This window comes from Trachemys scripta, chromosome 3 (genome assembly GCF_013100865.1).
Source record: "Trachemys scripta elegans isolate TJP31775 chromosome 3, CAS_Tse_1.0, whole genome shotgun sequence".
Taxonomy (NCBI): domain Eukaryota; kingdom Metazoa; phylum Chordata; order Testudines; family Emydidae; genus Trachemys; species Trachemys scripta.
This window is the reverse complement of record NC_048300.1, coordinates 104,993,379-105,010,908: the sequence shown is the minus strand read 5'-3', so window position 1 is coordinate 105,010,908 and position 17,530 is coordinate 104,993,379. Positions and strand designations below refer to the sequence as shown.

The 17,530-nt window shown below is 45.2% G+C and overlaps 1 long non-coding RNA gene across 1 annotated transcript in view; it reads left to right on the top strand.

Moving 5' to 3' along the window:
- Positions 1–16,964, top strand: part of LOC117875617 — a 52,925-nt gene extending 35,961 nt beyond the window's left edge. Inside the window, exon 3 of the long non-coding RNA XR_004645306.1 lies at positions 15,971–16,964. This is a non-coding gene — a long non-coding RNA (uncharacterized LOC117875617). The remainder of the gene's footprint in view (positions 1–15,970) is intronic.
- The last annotated feature ends 566 nt before the right edge of the window (positions 16,965–17,530 follow it).

Here is a 17,530-nt window from a genome sequence, read left to right as displayed (position 1 = left end):
CACTGCATCACTGCACTATGTATGTGCCCTGCTGCTGTGCCTGCCCCCTACTATGTACCCTGCCAAAGGTGACTGTCCTGTCCAATTACCAACCCCCTTTCCCCCCCCTCCTCCAAAAGAACATGATGGAAACAGTAGTTAACAGAAACATATTTTTTATTATCAACTACACATGGGACTGGGAAGTGAAACTTGGACGGGGGCTTGTGTCAGGCGGGAAGGAAAGAACTTGTCAAACTTTGGGGAATGAGAGCCTTCTGCTGCTCGAGCTCTCTGCAGGGGTGGAGTGAGAGTTAGCAGGGACTCTGCCGCCTCTCCTTCTGTGCACTTTGGGTGAAGGGAGTATGGGACTTGGTGGCGGGGGAGGGCGGTTAGAGATGGACTGCAGCGGGGCTCTGTCCTCCTGCCTCCGTTCCTGCAGAACATCCACAAGGCGCCGGAGCGTGTCCGTTTGCTCCCTCAGTAGTCCAAGCAGGGTTTGAGTCGCCTGCTGGTCTTCCTGACGCCACCTCTCCTCCCGATCCATGTTGGCTTGGTGCATTTGGGACAAGTTCTCCCGCCACTGGGTCTGCTGTGCTGCCTGGGCTCGGGAGCAGGCTATAAGCTCTGAGAACATGTCCTCCCGTGTCCTCTTCTTCTTATGCCTAATCCTCCCTAGCCTCTGGGAGTGTGATGACAGGCTAGGTTGTGAGACAGTCGCAGATGGGGCTGTGGGAATGGGAAAAAGGGAGTGAATTCCTCAGAAAGATAAATGTAGTTGTGAACAAAGAACATAGTCTTTCTCTGTGAACAGGACCATGCACAGCACCTATCACATGCGCACTCAGCACAAGGTCGAATTCTCGGCCTTCGCATTCAGTGTCTGGGGTTTTGCAGAGCACTTTTGAGAACCCTGTCAGGACAACGGAATTGCTCTTGCACGCAGACATGGTAAGCCGTAGATTCGTGGCAGCTTAAAACTTTAATATTAGCAATGGCCTCATTTCACATTGAAATCAATGTCGGTCCCTGCTGCCAGCAATCCGGCAAGCAGGAAGTCTGCTCCTGTCCCACACCCTCGCGGCTGTCCCCGGGAACGATCCCTTTCGGCTGACCCTCTCCCGCCTCCACCGCGTGGCTGCAAACCAGCGGTTACAGTTCTGTAAAGGAACGGTAAAGCAGTCCCAACACTAACATTCCCCTACCTCATTCAAAGCAGGTCATCATGAGCGACATCACCCTCATGAGGATCTCTGAGAGCGACAGACAGAGAATGCTCCGGGAAAGCCTTCAAAGACCAGGGCCGTATGCCGCCATGCTGTGCCAAGCAATGATTCCAGAGTACTTGCTAGTCTCGTGGCGCGGCAACGTGTCCTACTACGGAGGACCCAATAAGGCCGCTCTCCCCAAGAACCTAATGCAGCGGATTTCAAATTACCTGCAGGAGAGCTTCCTTGAGATGTCCCAGGAGGATTTCTGCTCCATCCCCGGACATATAGACCGCATCTTACTGTAGCTGCAGTAGCAGGGACTAAACAGTAGAGCGGCTTGGGCAGGACAATCATGCAAAACCGGACATTGCTAGATTTTTTTCAAATAGTTGCACTGCCCATGACTGAACCGTTAAGTTAATCAAACTAATCATGAGAAACCCATTTTTTAAATTGTTAATAATCATGTTCTGTTACAAATAAATGTTTAGATGTTTACAACACTTACTGGATGATCCTTCACCAGATTCTGTGTCCGGGGTAACGGCTGGGGAGGGTTGGTAGGGGATCTCTGTAAGGGTGATGAAGAGATCCTGGCTGTCGGGGAAATCAGCGTTGTGAGCGCTGTCGACTGCCTCGTCCTCCTCATCTCCTTCCTCATCTTCCCCGTCCGCTAACATGTCCGAGGATCCGGCCGTGGACACTATCCCATCCTCAGAGTCCACAGTCAGTGGTGGGGTAGTGGTGGCGGCCGCACCGAGGATGGAATGCAGTGCCTCGTAGAAACGGGATGTCTGGGGATGGGATCCGGAGCGTCCGTTTGCCTCTTTGGTCTTCTGGTAGCCTTGCCTCAGCTCCTTGATTTTCACGCGGCACTGCGTTACATCCCGGCTGTATCCTCTCTCTGCCATGTCTTTAGAGATCTTCTCATAGATCTTTGCATTCCGTCTTTTGGATCGCAGCTCGGAAAGCACGGACTCATCGCCCCACACAGCGATGAGATCCAAGACTTCCCGATCAGTCCATGCTGGGGCCCTCTTTCTATTCTGAGATTGCACTGCCATCAGTGCTGGAGAGCTCTGCATCGTTGCCAGTGCTGCTGAGCTCGCCACGATGTCCAGACAGGAAATGAGATTCAAACTGGCCAGACAGGAAAAGGAATTCAAATTCAAATTTTCCCGGGGCTTTTCCTGTGTGGCAGTTCAGAACATCCGAGCTCTTACTGCTGTCCAGAGCGTCAACAGAGTGGTGCACTGTGGGATAGCTCCTGGAGCTATTAGCGTCGATTTCCATCCACACCTAGCCTAATTCGACATGGCCATGTCGAATTTAGCGCTACTCCCCTCGTCGGGGAGGAGTACAGAAGTCGAATTAAAGAGACCTCTATGTCGAACTAAATACCTTCGCGGTGTGGACGGGTGCAGGGTTAATTCGATGTAACGGCGCTAACTTCGACATAAACGCCTAGTGTAGACCAGGCCTTAGTCTATAAGGTGCCACAGGACTCTTTGCTGCTTTTACAGATCCAGACTAACACGGCTACCCCTCTGACACTTTGCTTATCTTGTTTAACTTAGTAAAGAAAAAACTATGATAGGAAAGTGCAGGATGAGAGTGTATTTCAATGGTATTTACCCTGAAACTGAGTTAGAATTTCTAATAGAATAAAATATCTACCTTTAAACAAATAAGAAAGTCTGGAAATGAGGATATATCCACTTGACTCATGCCAACTATTCCCTCTTTTTTTTTTTACTTTCACCCTGCAGTCTAAACAGAAACAAATCTTGATAACTTTTAACCCCTGCCTCAACTAAACTTCTCAAAAATACTAAAAATATATTTCAGAGGCAAACAAAATAAAATAAATGTGGAGTTTCTAAGCCAAGCAAGTCTGGAGACAAGCTAAACCAGAACAGTGTTAGGGTCATTTAAAAAAAGGTAAATTAGAGCTACATTTTAAGAAAACCTTATTTTTAAAACTCGTATGCAGGTTTTTACCAAATCTACCAGGAAAATTTCACCCTGGGAATGGGATGAGAAGTAGTATGCAAAATTTCAGGAAGATTGTTTTTTGCAGGGGAGATTAGAGGAAGATTGAAAACCAGGCATGTAAGGCTAAAGATAGTGCTGCCTTAACTATAGAGGAACTACCACCGCTGTGTAACTTAAAAAAAACACACCTATATCTGGTACTGATGTTAATAGCATACATTAAAGTTAGTTCTTTGACATTAATGAGCATCAACTTCTACTTGGTGGCTGTCTCTGAGCCAAAGGTCAGATACAAAATATAGATCCTAATTCTGCAATCATTTATTTCTGGGTCTGGTTATCATGAGTAGTCCCATTGAATCTCCAAAGCTGACACTGTTTGACATCACCATAGAAAGCACTATGCCTGTTCTTAAGTGTTTTCAGAATCAGGCCCTGTGTGTGTAACCTGACTTGTGGCTGATGGATTCCTGTCAGAGAGTTACCAAAGCAGTAAATGGAGGCTCCCACACAGGCCTGATACAGTGCTTATAAAGTGAACTACTCCTGTCCTTAGCAGCTGCAGCCTGTTTTCACAAATATCTGACATGTTTCTTTGGCCAACAGCCAGTTTGAGCTGTACCCAACACTTCTCCCAGCCTTCCTGTGGCTCCAGAATCCTTTGTAACTGCTACTTGAGATCCATGCCAAATCAAGCCTGTTGCTCCTTTCCTCCCCTTTATGTGCAGACATCCCACCCTAATTAATTAACCCAACAGTGACTTCATCTTTATGTTACTGTGGCTTCCCACACTTTGCCCCCTCATTCAGCTTGAGGACATCAGCACATTCCTGACTTCATCACTTGTCAACTCCCTTCTGCTAAAAGCCAGTGTCCCCTTTCACTGCCCTGCTCTGATTTGATCTGAATCAAAACTAGCCTATTATAGAAAGTCCCAAAGGCTTTATGCGCACTATGGTTAAAACTGTGCACAGTTGTTACTTGTGGTGTTCTAACCAATTTCTCTAACCAAAACTGAAGAGGATATTTTTATAACCATGTTACAATACTGTCTATTTAGCAGGTACCTAGTGAGAAGGAGCTGTGCATAAGCTACAGCAACAATGTGGCCTTTTTAGGGTTTTATTTTATTTCAGTTCCTATGGAATAGTCCAATAGAACTGAGTAAAAATGAAACCAATAGGATTATATCTAAATTTAATAAGGTTTTTTTTTTTAGCAAAACTTACTCTAAAACCTATGGAATTTAATAACGTGATCTTCCAAAAGATTTTTTTAAGTTGTTCTGTAGAAATCTATAACAGTGATAAAATTCTCTATCATAAAAATAATCACTCATAAAATCTGTAGAAAGGTGTTTATTAAATATCCTGGCACATTTCTGTAGGGGTTATGAAGCCAATTCACATCAATTCTACAGAACTGGAAAGACAAAAATAAAACAAACTGAATATAGTATTCTCCTAAGATATTACACAGTTTTCAGAAGCGGTCTAGTTTTGCATTCAGCAGAGCTTTCACACTCTAACGTAGATGCCACCTTGGCTCACAGTATAGTTGATGTGTGGTACACAAAGCTGAATAGCAAGTAGAGATAGCTACCCCTGCCAAAGGTTTGGAGTAGAACAAGATGAAAATTGTCATAGTATTTCACAAAAAAGTTTTCCATTGAAGTTTTGAAAGTTTCAAATAGCTCCAGTTTGGTGGGTTAGATAAACTTCCAGGTATTTTGGATGCTTATCTGAGTCTGGGTCTTTTTGATTAGAAAGAAGTCTGGATGTCACACAAGAATGGACATTTTTATAATATTTCCAGTACCTCCTAGTTCAGGCAGTCAGTAAAAGCTCCAGAATTTGGTATGTCCACTTTCTTCTAGACTTGCAGATTGCAGCTGAATGTTAATAAAAGTGAAAAATTGACAAAACAAACAACTTTTTCAAAACTAAAATATAGTTTAGGTTCAGGTATTGACTGAGTTCTAGTTGACAGTTTGAGTCAGTTCTAGCTACTTAGGTACTTATATGGTCACCGTTTTTGTAGTGTCTGATTAATAGATTTTAAGATCAGAAGGGATCTTTGGATCAGCTAGTCTGACTTCCTATTTAACACCAGCCAACATCCCGTTACCCCTACATTGAGCCCAACAATTTATGTATGACTAAAGCATATCTTCTAGAAAGGCTTCCAGTTTCGATGTGAAGACATGAAGAGATGGGAAAGGCACCACTTCCCTTGGAAGTTTGCTCTAATGCTTAATCACCCTCACTGTTAAGTTTGCCTTATATTTAATGTGAATGTGTCTGGCTTCACCTGGTTTTTGTCATGCCTTTCTCCACTAGTGAGCCCTTTAAAGTATCTGGCGATCTGATTTTATCCAATAGTATTCTCGTCCATATTTCTAGAGACATCTTCATAAAAATGATGTCACATAAATAGATATCCAGGCAGAAATTAATGGCAGATCCTTGAGCAAACTACTAACTGTTCAGTCCCTTCACTATATCTAATACTTCAAAATAGCCAGGCCAGATCATCAGCTGGCATGGCTCTGCTGACTTCAGTGGAACGCTGCCAATTCACAACAGCTGAAGATTTTACGGTTCCAATGCAAATCTAAAGAAAACAATATATGTAGACAACTCTTTTCACTAAATGCTAAAGAATAGATATCACCTTGGAGCCTCTGGAAATCACTGACAATGGCACACTCAAAATGGGTCTCATTTGCCAGGGTCCAAATTATACCTCAATATCAAGCAGTCTCTAGCCCAAATCAGTTCTTAAATTATTTTTAGGGAAGGATTTTCCCCTCTGCTGTGGTCCCTGCGTGTGCTCTAGGGAGAATACTCCTGGCACAAGCTCCACACAGGACCATGACAACTAAGTGTCCCTATGCTTTCTCCAGGGCCATCCCTAGGGCAGTGTGGGACCTGGGACATAGGTGCCGAGTTTCTAATCTGCCTGGGGAGAGGGGGAGGGGGGTGCACCCCCTGGTTCCGCCCAGGCCCTGCCCCCACTCCACCCCTTCCTCCAAGGCCCCACTCCTGCCCTGCTTCTTCCACCCCCGCTCTGCCCCACCTCTTCCTGCTCCCGCCCCGCCTCTCCCCACATCTTCCTGCCCCACCTCTTCCCCACCCAGTTCTGCCCCCTCCCTCGAGCGTGCTGCACCCTTGCTCCTCTCCCCTCCCACCCCCCCCCAGTGCCTCCTGGCGCAGTGAAATATCTGATCCACGGCAGGCAGTAGGCGCTGAGAGGGTGGGGAGGGGGGGCGCTGATTGGCAGGGCCCACCAGTGGGCAGGAGGGACTGGGGGGAGGGGGAGGTTCTGGTAGGGGGGCTCCTCCTTGCCTGCCTCCACCCACCTGCCGCTCGCCTCCTCACCCTGCTCGCCCACCCGCCTCACCTCCCCGCCCGCCCCCTCATGATTTTGTAGAAGCGTGGGGCCCCCCAAAGCGCGGGGCCCAGGGCAGTCACCCCAATTCACCATACCCAAGGGGCGGCTCTGGCTTTCTCCTCCTTGCCCCCTTCAGCTACAGAAGAGTGCCAGGGGCAGGATAGGAAGCAGGAAGGAGCATGTCAGGGAATCTCCATAGCACAGATTCTGTGCTGCTCTGTGGGACAGAGCAGCCTAGATGCATAACTTAGGAGGCTGCTGCACACCAGTGGTCACACTGGTCCATGGAGCATCCTAGAACCCCTGAGACATAGGTGGCTTAAAGCCATCTTTGCCCCTCCTCCCGCTGGGCTATGAGTTCTGCACTGAACCTTCTGGAGGTGCAGCACAGAATCTCAGCCTTGGTTCAAAGATCCCTGACATTCATTCCCCTTTCTTTTTTTCCCCAAAGAGAAATTGCCACACTGAATGTAACAACTGGTGAATAGGTTCAAAACTAAGAATATCCTTGAACCTTCGGCCATTTCAAGAACAAAAATTTCTAAAATGTCTTCCATATCTGGAATTAGAAGTTCTAAAATACCATAAAAGAAGCTATTCTTGCTGTACTACTAGCCATGACTGCACCTGAAAGCACTAGAATGTGTCAGCCTGTTCCCATGCGACTCCCAGACCAGTTTTAGGAGGGATAGAAAAGCTTCTGAAATTTTGGATGCTCATGCAGATTGAGCCAGAAATCCAAACCCTTCAAAGCTTGCTGTCATTGAGGCAACTCCTTAGACCAGCATGCAGCACTTCAGGGATCCTTCTGCTCTAGAATCTCCTTTTGTAAGCTCATCTGGTTCTGCAGCACTCTTCTTCTGGGTGACTTAGCTCTCCAGCCAAGTCACACTTAAAGTTCAGTCCCCTTCAACGGAAGCAAAAGGCCACCTAAATGTCAAACAAAAATAAAGTTCTTCTGCAAGTCTTGGGCCCACTCTCTTCAGCCCACCCTCTGGGCCTAAGTTCCCTCTACAGTGCATGCCTGCGTGGCCGCGCAGAAGGCCACCAAGGGCCACACACTTGACTCCCCCAGCCCCGAAGCTGTGGCGCGGCAAGGAGACATGCCTCTCTCTCCCACCTTCGGGGCTGTAGGGGGGAGAGAGGACTCCCCCGGCCCCAGCCCCAGCCTCAGCCCCAGAGCTGCTGTGGCAGGGGGAGGCACATCTCCCTGGGCCTCAGCCCCGGAGCTGCTGCTGGGGGGAGTCCTCTCTCCCCATGGCAACCTGCACCCCAAACCCTTCATACCTGGCCCCACCCCAGAGCCCACATCCCCACTTGGAGCCCTCACTCCCACCACGCTCCAACCTTCTGCCCCAGCCCTGATCCCCCTCCCACACCCTGACCCCCTCATCCCTGGTCCCACCCCAGAGCCCGGACCTCCAGCCGGAGATCTCAGCTCCCGCACCCCAATCCTCTGCCCCAGCCCTGAGCCCCCTCCCACCCTCTGAACCACTCTGCCCAAATCCTACCACATACCACTTCCATATTGGTGCACATAGCAAAATTCATTCCGCACCTGGATAGGAATAATTAGAGGGAATATTGCTCTGGTCTACCTTACAATTCTTTTCTGCTCTGTACTAGGCTTTCCCCCTTGTGGGTCTATTGTAGTCTATCATTCACTGGCTGAAGTTCCTGACTCTTTGCCCCTATTTGTAGGCCCTGGAGAGTTCTTCACTCATTTTAACTGAGCTTTTCTTTCCAGAATTTTCTCCCTGGAGGCCCTTTTCCCTAGCAGGTTCCTACTGTCTCAGCTCCCAGTAGACTCTCCTGGGGACCTCCCTGCTTCCTACAGACCCTACCTCAAGGCTTCCCACATAGGCCAAAGATGCTCCCTGGCATTCCTATCACTGCTTTCTCCTGAGCCTTTTCACAGTGTTCTCGCAAGCCTTTTTATTATGAGGCCCAGGTGTTCATCATGCTAACACCTTATCCCATTCGCCCTGGCACCCTGAAAGTTTGCAGAGAGCCTATGCTGCTGCTTGAGGACCGTGTCTGTGCTTCTCCCAAGCCCAGCCCAGCCTAGCCTGATGTTAATATCTCCTCCCCCCCATTAGCCCTGGCCCCTCTGGCTGGGACACAGTTAATTATGGCACAGGTGTAGCTGGCCCCCTTTCTCCTTGCATGGGCCAGTCACCCTGTAACACTTGCCTATCATATGTTGAAAATGGATCAGCTTCTGTTTTATATACTAGGCAGCAGACATATTTACTATACCTGACATCGTTATTGCAAATTGTATCATTGTTAAGAGTGCTCAGCTTTGCCATGTAACAGGTTCTGCTTTTAACAAACTAACAAATATAATAATTGTGTTTTTATTGTGGTAGTGTCTACAGCCGCCAATTAGGGATCAGGATCTCCATGTGCTAGGTACTGTCTATTCAAATAATGAAAAGTCAGCCTCTGACCCAAGGTGTTTATAGTCTAGGAAGAGTTTACTATCTAAGTGAAATCCTTCACATTCGTGCTTCATCCTTCTTTCATTGAAATCAATGGCAAAACTTCTATTGACTGAATGAGAGCTGCTTCAGCTCCATAAATTGTCGTCTAATTTGTTTTGCTCTTCTTTCTGGAAAAGATTCCTTGGACTCAACAGTAAGGAAAGTTTTTAACATACCTGAAACTACCACATGTGCTTTCTGGATTTTCACTAATACAAAGTTTTCTGCATTGCCTCTTCAATGTAAAGACTAAGTAGCTATAATAACATAAAACAGTCCTATAGAAACTTGTTTATAAAATTCAAGTAACATACATTTTTCTCAATAGCTAGCTTAGAATAAGCACTAAAATAGCTTTTATACAGTCCATAAGGCCAAAAAACAAATGCAACTCTGCACATTTTTTACTGAGAGTTCCACAAGTGACGTGCAAGGCATAAGTGTTGCCAGAAACCATAAGCAAAAGCATTGTGTTAAAACTTTGCATGTCTTGATGCCAAAAAACTACTTAAGATTCATCTCAAGTCTCAACAGAATTATGAATTAAATGACACAATCAAAACAAAAGCACAGTACATACTACATCACACAACTTTATTTTTAATAATTTGCCTGGATGCACATATATATAATTGAATATGTATTTGAATATCTGTTGTGATTTAAGATATGAATCCTATGTGTGTGTGTGTGTGTGTGTGCGCATCGGCATGAGAAAATATTACCTGGTGAACAGAGTTCTCTTCTTATCCTTAGAATAGGTACAACACTAGCAGCACTGCTTTATCAACGTACCCAAGCCTATTCTGGATGGGCCCCCTCTAGTGGTGAAATGGGAGTTCAGCCTCTATGCCCGTTCAATCCCTGGTTTCCCTGCTGAGACTGTGAATAAAGATGCTAATACATGCCATATTTAGTGATGGTATTGTGATGGGGCCATAATTTGTACAGATTCTTATGTATAGTATAAGGCCACTTCTATATCATTCCTTTCATCCAATAGCATTATATATATTACAATTTTTGCAGCTTCTAAAAGTGACCTAAAACAGCTTTCCATGCATGTACAAATCCTATCTGACCCTGAAGGGTCATGAAATATCATAAATTAAACCTGAGGCAGGTGAGATTACATAGTATTATTATTCACATTTGAAAAAAGAGCAATTGAAGGCCTAGAAAATTCAGGGCACTTTTGCAGCGGTGGGAGCAAATCTGGCCCCAAGTATTTTATATAACAGTTCCCTTTCCTTCCTGGGTTACTCAGAAGCAGGCAACACGCACCTGTGTGCTCAGGGACCTGATATTGTTGGCAGTAAAGGAATTCCTGAGTATCCCGGTGGCAAAGCTGGATAGGTGGGAATCCTCTATCCACCCCTTCCTGCAATCCTTTTACATATAAGTAAATACATTTTGGCACTGCCTCCACTTGGTGGGGCCCTGTGCACCCACACACTGGTGTTCCTTGGGAGCCTCCAGAAATAAACCTCAGTTAATCTATGCAGTGAGTCTAACTCCAAAGTATCAATTATAAAGTCTATACAAACAGTATACTCTGAGATTAGAGTTAATACACCTTTACTTAACAATTTAGAAAAATATGATATAACATTGAAATTAATTAAAATGTCACAGCTACTTTAAATCAGCAGGGGCACTTCAAACAAATCAATTAATAAATGCAGTTTGCAGTAGTAAATAAAACTTAACCAACTTACATTCATACTGCCATCAGTTACCCATGCCTGAACATGCACCCCTCTTCATTTCAGCGTTCTAGACCATGATGGGGTGTACAAACTCCACCCTGGGCCTGAAGGGATTAAAGGACAATCCTGGGCCCAGGCAGCCCCACCCCTCCAGACCTGGAGGGGAAGCTTAAAGGGAGCAACCCATCTTAGACTAGGGAGGAAGACACACCTATCACGAGGGCTCCTGGACAAGGGTGCCGATTTAGCTTCCTTGCGAGCAACAGGACTGCATGCTGAGCCCAGATGAGATTGAAGGCTTAGTTGTCTTTTCTTTTGTTACTTTATATTAGCCGTGGAGCTCTGGGAAGAGACAGGCAATAGGAAGGGACCCAGGGAAGGTAACTCTGAGGACACTCCAGGGTGCCAGATGCTGTTGATCCTTGTAAGGCCCTAGGTTGGAGCCCGGTGGAGTGGGAGGTCCCGTGCTCCCCCAACAACTGCCCCAGCTGCAGCAGGGACATAAACCACATCCAATCTCACTCCCCCTCTGATAAGGAGAGGGCAAAAACATTGCAAGCCTGGGGTGAAGCTAAGCCCATCCTCAGGTGAGGGACTGGACTGAAAGGACATCTCACTGAGTTGTGATACTGAGTGTACTACCCACTAGACCAGCTGGCCCTCTGAGGGCTCTATTACACAGACGGTCATGTGGGCATGCTTGAAGATCTTGAAGCTGGGGACAGCACTCTGCTAGTACAGTAGAGAAGTCCAGCCAAGGCACGAGGGGCAGAATGAGTGTAACTTGGGATCATTCCAAGCTGCACAACCCCTCTCAAGATAGGAGTTGTTACAACCACAGGTCAGTAACTCTGGATCCTGGTTAGCCAATGAGAGCATGTCTTTTCTTTTCAGACTCAAGAAAACCCCTCAAAGTCTCTTCACTATCCCCATTCCCTTAATAGCACTTTCCTAACAAAGAAGGTTGTGGTTACTCACACAACTTTCACTGCATGCCAACCTGTGATGGGGTGACTACCCCCACACTCACCCTGCAGGGTTTAATACAGGCCAGATGGGCCAATTAATCCATTAGACAGCTGATAAAGGAGACTCAACTGGTGGGGCCTTTAAAGCCCAGGAGCTGAAAGGAGAAGAGGCTACTGGGAAAAGGTAGACACTCCCAGGAGAAAGGAAGGAGGCTTTGGGGAACTGGTAGGCCCAGGAAGAAAAGGGGAATGAGTAGTAGAAAGAGCAGTGAGGCCAGAGAGAGGAGGCCCAGACTGCTGAGCTGAGGGTCCCTGGGTTGGAATCTGGAGAAAAGGACGGGCCCTGGTTCCCCTACCAGCCACTGGGCAAGTAGCACCCAGGTAGTGAGCGAGAGGACTGCCTAGGACTATTGAGGAACTAAATTCCCCTGGAAGGGGGGAACACAGACAGTGACTTAGCCAGAAGACTGAGTAATGAAGAGGACACTGTGGCTCCTGGGGCTATGGAAGGAGCTGCAGACAGACAGAGTGACAGTGTGCAAACCATGGATGGGGAGGCATCAGCCTTGAGCTAATCCCCAGAGTACCAGGGGGAGGTGCCAGTCTGGCAGTGAGTGATGTGCCCCATGACACAACCTCAGTCAGTTGTGGGCACAGCAATGATCTCTGCCCTGGCTCCAATGAAGCCTCCTTGGCTCCATGCTTGGTCAAAACCCCAGCAGTTTCTTAGCAGCAGCTCCGGTCTTGGACAGAGCTCCACAAGGCAATCTCCCATCCCGGACCAGGATCTCAGCTCCCCTCACTTCTAGAAGTCGAAATCTCTTTTCCCCAAGGCATCATGGGAGCTGTAGTCTCCAAGGCTGGATTGCAGCACTCGGTATCTTCCTGTCTGGAACACCCCCAGTTAAGTTCAGAGGCTCCTCTAAAAGGGGGTGCCTGCACTTATGCTGGACAACCAGAAATGAGGAATTCACAATTTGTAACCACCTGTGACAAGTTTGATGGAGGTGAATTGTGCAGCATCACATGACAACCCTGTGGCAGAGGGAGAAACAGAATCCAGTACTCCAGGACAACATTCAACTGCATTAACCATGAGGCCTTTCACCTCCTACAGTTCCTGTCTTCATTCACTACACACCTTCCAACTTCTGCCACAAGTGAAGCAATGGACCTACAGACAAGCAGCCTCTTTAACTACACAACCCTGATTCATCCCTAAGTAGGTCCATCCTGTGCACTGAATAATGCAAAAAAGTATGTGATCATATAATTGACTGAATCCTAATGCATATACATAAGGAGAGGAAATTAAGATTGCTCAGCCAACTATAATACTGGTATTTTCTAACTCTTTTTTTCTATTTTCTAACTGCATACTTGGCTTCGGAACCTTCACATTGTTTTAAAGTTGATTGTTGTTTTAATACAATTTCCTAATTTAAATATAACCCTGGAAAATCTCCCAGAAATTCCATCATGTGGAACTATATTTACCCCCATCTTGGGTCATTACCAGGGGTTTGGACCTTTAGATCCACAGCACAGACCTCTACCGCTTGAGATAACAGAGTAACTGATAACTGTAGTAGACTGTTATCCCAGACAAGCCAGTGGGTTTCAGAGCTATTTGTTGACAGCAGAGGAATGTAGAGACTCAGGCCTCCTGGATTCAATTCCAGGTTCTGGAGGGGAGTGTTCTCCAGTAGCTGTAGAACTTACTGCCCCTGTGCCCCCTGCCTATATATCTCCCCCTCTGCTTTGCTCCTGCCCCCAGCTCTTGACCTCTGTTCCTATCCAGCCTCCTGGTACTTCCCCCCCACCCCACACACACACCTTATTCAAGCCCCTCTCTCTGAAACCATGCCTCCCTCCTGCTCTGAACCTATATTTGTTAGAAATAAGGATTAAGGGCATGCTCCAAAGCTCCATGTAGTCAGGAAAAACAAAAATCTCATTCGTTTCAATGGGCTTTTTGACCAGGTTCAGAATTCACGAAAGAAAAGCAACACTTGTGTTAATTTTTTCTTTCCTTTGGACAATGCTGGTGAAGTTGGCACTGGCTCGGTAGATGGGTGAAACATGGAGGGGCGGAGATGATGAACAAAATTGGTATGTATAAGAAGGAATGATTGCACATATGTGCTGTAAATTCTTCAGTTTAGATTAATGTTTTCCTGTGAATATAATTGGCTGCCTTCTGGTTTAGGCCAGATGACCAGTTATATTTCAGCACAGCTATAAAGTTGAATCTAGATGAAATATTTGGACAATGGGAGCCAATGTCTGTGAGCTATTCCAGAAAATTATTAAATAAACAAAAAACACTGGAACCTCTAACAGCAGAACATAATAATAATTATTACTTTTCATTCACATATAATATTTAAATTCTACTGCATTGACTGACAAAAATAAACAAACCGCTCCATTGTGCTAAAAAAAGCAGGTTAACATAGCATCACCTTCACATGTATGGCAACATACTATTTCTCAATGAAAAGCCTATCATCATTAATCCGGGCACCAACAGATTGTCATGGCAAAATAAGTCTATACATTTGTTTGCTACTTAAAATGTTCCCATCCTGCATTTGCAGTCAAATATCAGTAAGAGAAGGAAGGGACTAAATTCTAGTCCTACTGAAGTCTATGGGCCTTTTATTATTGACTTATTGGACCAGGATTTGGCCCTGTGGACCAGATTCTGAGATCATTTACACTGATGTAAATTGGGAGTAATTGAATTGATAATCCACATTTACAGTTATGCAAGTGGCATCAGCATCTGGCTTATGGGTTTAGCCCTATAAACCAGATTATCTTCCCCTATTCTGATCACTTTCCACCTCTATATGCTACAAAACGGTCAGAGTCTGGCCCTAACTAGGTAGCTGAGAATTCCTCACATATGTAGGGAGAATCTCTCAGTGGGTATAAAGCCAACGTAGCTGGCTCCTACGCCAACTACCCTCCCCTGCTCTGGTGTAAGGTGCATTGCAAAGTGTGTTTGTGCTCTACCAGTTCTGCACTGGCATATGGCGTGGTCCCCAGTGGAACAGAGTCAGCTGGTGTTCATTGGATTTTAACGTACTTTGGGGTAGGGGCAATTTAAGAATCAGAGAATTGCAACTGGCTCCCTGACAGCCCTTCTGCCCCATGTCTTGCACTCGGCAGATGTCAAAACAGGAGAGGATCTAGGCCTATGTATTTAGGCGATGCACAAGTGAGATTAAGGACCAGAAGGGGTAATAAAATGATACTCATTGCTGCTTTTCAGTAGACTCACTGCCTTCTATGTTCTCTTCCTGAGCGTACATCTTGATTTTAGGTACTCAGAAAGGGCCCAATCCCAGTAAGTGGAAAGGCTGTCATTGCCTGCAATAGATGTGGGATCAGGTCTAAATGTACATCCTTTTGAAATCTGGTCCTTAATCTTTCCTATTCTTCTGTGACTTGCTTCAAATTTGTCAACATTTCTTTCGGGTATTAAATTGATCAAAGAACTGAGGCTTAGGAAATGCATCGCCATGCCTTTATTCACATCCCCATCAAACTAGCATTGCTTTACTCCGTGCAGATTTGTTTCCATTATACAACATCAAGATTTTGTTTCAAACAGAATTGTAATGAACCTGGGGCTCATTGCTGGCTTCCTCCCCTTCATCCCAGAAGGATGTAGCCAGTGAAGTGTACTGTTACTCAGTTCAACCTCCAAGCTGTAGAGGGCTGAATAATTCGGAGTACAGAAAGATGAGGTACTATCCTATGGTAATAGAGGGGACCAGGTACAGTAGGTAGCTTGGAGTTGTGTGAGAGCAAGAACAGCTGGCAGCAAGGGCCCCGGAACCATTGTAGAAGTGGGGTGGCCAAGGCCAAAATGCCCCTTCCCTCCCTGGCAGAATCTATTATTCTGCAGAGTGGAGGGAATCTGCAGGGGACATTAATTCTGTACTTGCGCACTGGGGCAGAATTCTCCCAGGAGTACATAGTGCATCTTTGCCTTTAGCCGTATGATCATGTTTTTCCAACAGCACATATGTTTCTTTTGTTAAAAAGTGAGGGGCATGGCCCTCCCACTTTTAAAAGTGAAGGGCCTTGGCCACCTTCCTCCTACCCCCCAGTTCTGGTGCCAGTGGCTGGCAAGTTGATCACTGGTTGTGGAGAGAAGTCCAGGAAGCTTGATAATGACTATAAATACATTAAATAATATTTTATCCTTTAATAGGAGGAGGGAAGAACTCTTGGAACTGAAAAGTTCAACATGGATTCTGACTGGGCAATTGGAGACAGAATATCTGACGAGAAGGTGGGTTACTGACTGAACTACAGGGAAAAGTCAGTGAGAAGAAATTAATCAGAAGCAAGGTGAAGTGTGTGGACTTGATTCTGCCAGGAACTGAGCAGCAGTCAATTACATGCTTAGATGCTTTGCTGGATCAGGGTCAAAGTATTGAGCATCTTGCAGAAGTTCAGGGCCAGAGTGTTTAGCACCTTGCCCTAACAGAAGAACATTGTGAGGAAAGTGATGGTGACATGAAGAAAACATCTCTAATAATATAATTGGAAGTACTACAAATATTTGGCACCCTTCATAAATGGATCTCAAAGCATTTACCAACTTTAATTAGTTTACACTTTATATATTATGTAGCTCAATATGGCAAAATGTGATAGCAAGGTATATCTTGGGGTTTGATAATAGCTGGATCTTCTTTATGGGCCAAATATAACAGTTCTAACTCAGTCAAGTCAGTAGGAGCAGTGGATGCTTAACACCTCTAAAAATCAGGTCACTTCTTTTTTAGGAGCTTAACTATGCATGTAGGTGCCTAACTTTAGGAATTCTAGAGTGGGATTCTCAAAAGTGCCTAAGGGAATTGAGTTGCAATAGGAATTTGAAAATCCCATCCTTATGTTTGAAATCCTAGCCAATTATAACAGTTTTTATCCAGAAAGATGATGATATACCATAATTCTGTTACTCAAGTAAGGTTTTAAATTATTCATTATTTATTCAGTCTGTATTTCTGTTGAGAGGTAGGTCGACTGAAATCATCTGTACACAAAACATATGTTCATAAAACACAGCCTCATTTTCTACTCGGAGGTGTTTTGTTTTTTTTTTAAGTTCAGTATGTGTGGATCCATGCCTGAATCCTATTCCATTTCAGGTTGCTTTCAAACATGGCCAAAGAAAGGAAAGGAGAAAATGAATTGATATTGCAAGGTGAAATAAAATGTATAATGAAAGAAATTAAACAATGTTTGTGCATCAAGTCTGGCAGAATTCTTCCTAGGAATGTATCTTATCAGTGATCAGACTGAGCAATGATCTGTTTCATTTTACTTTACCCTATTTGTCAGTGGCAGAAGAAAACAAACAACCAGCAATTCTGATAATTGTAAAAAGCTGGTGTAGTCAGTCAGTGCAAATGAATTCTAATAAGCCTGTCCTAACATCACTGTAGCCTGAAATCTCCTCCTCCTTATCATTTAAAACCTTATCACAATGATTTTTTTGGCTTGCTCCATATTATCCAATGTAATTTGCAAAAAATATACATTTGTAAGTTCCCTGAGAACACAGAGCACTGGGTTTAGTTTTGGCTTTTGTAGAACCCTAGAAGCTGGTGAATTATGTAAATTATTAATTTAATTTTTGTGTTTTGCTGCCATGAACTAGCATATCACCATATATTTTCTAAATAAGAAGTTCACTTGTGTCTTCACAAAACTTTAAAACAGGGGTAGGCAACCTTTCAGAAGTGATGTGCCGAGTCTTCAT